This window comes from Marmota flaviventris, chromosome 6 (assembly GCF_047511675.1).
Source record: "Marmota flaviventris isolate mMarFla1 chromosome 6, mMarFla1.hap1, whole genome shotgun sequence".
Classification (NCBI taxonomy): Eukaryota; Metazoa; Chordata; class Mammalia; order Rodentia; family Sciuridae; genus Marmota; species Marmota flaviventris.
In genome coordinates, this window is record NC_092503.1 from 126981294 (window position 1) to 126983641 (window position 2348).

The 2348-nt window shown below is 39.6% G+C and overlaps 1 pseudogene; it reads right to left on the reverse strand.

The window, feature by feature from the left end:
- Positions 1 to 554: 554 nt before the first annotated feature.
- On the reverse strand, positions 555 to 1475 carry LOC114084625 (olfactory receptor 2G3-like; annotated as a pseudogene).
- Between the last annotated feature and the right edge of the window lie 873 nt (positions 1476 to 2348).

Here is a 2348-nt window from a genome sequence, read left to right on the forward strand (position 1 = left end):
CACATCATACAAATGGTAAGAAAAACTGGGCACAGAGCTGCACACCTATACTCAAAGTTACTTGTGAGGTGGATGCAGAAGGGTCACAAGTTCAAGGCCCACCTGGGCAACTTAGACAGACGCTGTCTCAAAATAAAATACAAAGGGCTGAGGATGTAGCTCAATGGTAAGAGTTTTTACCAGGCATGAACAAGGTCCTGTGTTCCAGTACTAAAAAAACATGATAACTAAATTGAATATAAAGAAGAAACAAAAGGTAGAATAAGAAGGAAAGAAGGGGATGACAAAAGAAGAAATGAAGTAAGAGAGGGTAAGAAATGGAAATTTTTAGGAAAATGGACATCAAAGAGAGTGGGAAAATAATACCTTTCAAAGGGCCCAAAAGAAGCCTGTGAAAAGATTGGAGAGGACAGATAATTGTGAGGACATATGAGGTACAATCATGCAAAATGTGGAGGTTCCAGCTGTGCTTTTAGGCTGGTGAAGGATTATATGACATGACATTTAAGAGACTTGTGATGAAAAATTGACCAGTCTGTACTTTGCTTCATTTTTTACACACGTAGGTCTCTGTGGCATATTCTTCCCAGTGCACCTTTAACTTCTTTATTCCTCAAGGTGTAAATGAGAGGATTGAGGGTCGGGGTGATGACTGTGTAGAAGAGGGAGATGAATTTCCCGTAATTATGGGAACAGGAGCCGTTGGGCTGGATATTGTTGGCTGTGATGCTCCCATAGAAGCATCACAAGTGGAATCCACATGTCCCCAGAGCTTTGTGCCAGGCCTGGAGAGACTTGATCCTTATGACTGTCTTGGCTATGTGTCCATAGGACATCAATATCAGTGCCAAGGGCAAAAGGAGCAAGACCAATGAAGCAACGAAGAGCTGGATCTCATTGGCATGGATGTACACACATGCAAGCTTAATCATGGAGGGGACTTCACAGAGGAAGTGATGGAGCCACCGGTGTCCTCAGTAAGGTAGCCAGAGGGTGACAGTGCCCTGGATGAGAGCATTTCCTGCACCAGTCAGCCATGTGGCCCCTGCCAGAAACTGGAACAAGCATGGGTTCATTACAGCTGTATAGTGGAGAGGTCTGCACACTGCAGCATAGTGGTGAAAAGCCATCACAGCCAGGAGAACACATTCAGTGGATCCCAATGCCAGGGAGACGTAGAGCTGGATGGCACAACCCAGGGATGTGATGGTTTTGGCTGGTCCTTTGAGGTTCCACAGCAGCTGAAGGACAATACTGGTGGTAAAACAGATGTCCCCTCGGGAGAGATGTGTAAGGAAAAAGTACATGGGCAATTTGAGTTTAGGGTCTACGGAAGAGACCAGAAAAATTAGTGTATTTCCCACCAAGGTAAGAAGGTAGGATATCAAAACAGCCACAAAGAGTATCTTTTCCAGGTGGGGCTGGTCTGAGAAGCCCAACAGAACGAAGTCTTCTTTTGTGCTGTTATTGGTCATGCCCATTACCTGGTTCAGACAAGAAAAAAAAAAAAAAACATTGCAAGAATTAAAAAGAGAGTATAATGTGTTGGTTACTAGTGACAACATCTAAATGTATAACTCTTTGAAATCCTCACTCAGAAAAATTACAGTGACTCACAGAATAAATTTCGGTGCAGTGTCCTTCAAATGTTGCAGAAGATGTTGGCAAAGACTCTCTACAGAGAGGCACCTGGAGCTTACTTTGCAAACAAAGTCTTTCCTTGAGAGAGAACTATTAGAAGCTGAGATAAAGTCTTCCACAGAAGGAAAAAAAATACAGAGAAAGAAAGAAAATTCCAAAGGAAAAAATACATTAAATTCATTAATAGCTTATAAAGAGTCATTCAAATTAAATGAAAAAATTCAGTAAAATAAATGTTTAATATAAGCAAATTATATATACATATTATTTTCAGCCTTCAAGCATAAACTTTGAGTTGGGCATTCTTTTTTGATGATTTTCTTTGTATGAATGACTTTTGGGTTGTGGAGACTATAAAGATTCTTTCTATTGTAAAATGGTAAACACTTGGTTAATAAAGTCATAATATTATTATTTATATCTAACTGTTTAAAAATGGGGACACATAATATCAAAAGCATGTTTCCTTTAGGAATTAGTTAATTCATTTATTCCATAAGCTTATTGAGGATGCAGATTCATGCAGCACATTAAAAACAACCCTCAATTTTTTTTTGGTGTGTGGTACTAGGGAAGGGAATGTTGAAGAAAAACATGTTTAAATCTGAAATGAGGGAGTGGGGATTATCATTATGAGGACACATCAAAAGAATGAAAGAGCTGCCTCAATATGCATAAAACCTACATAGAATTTTTACCTTTCAGAA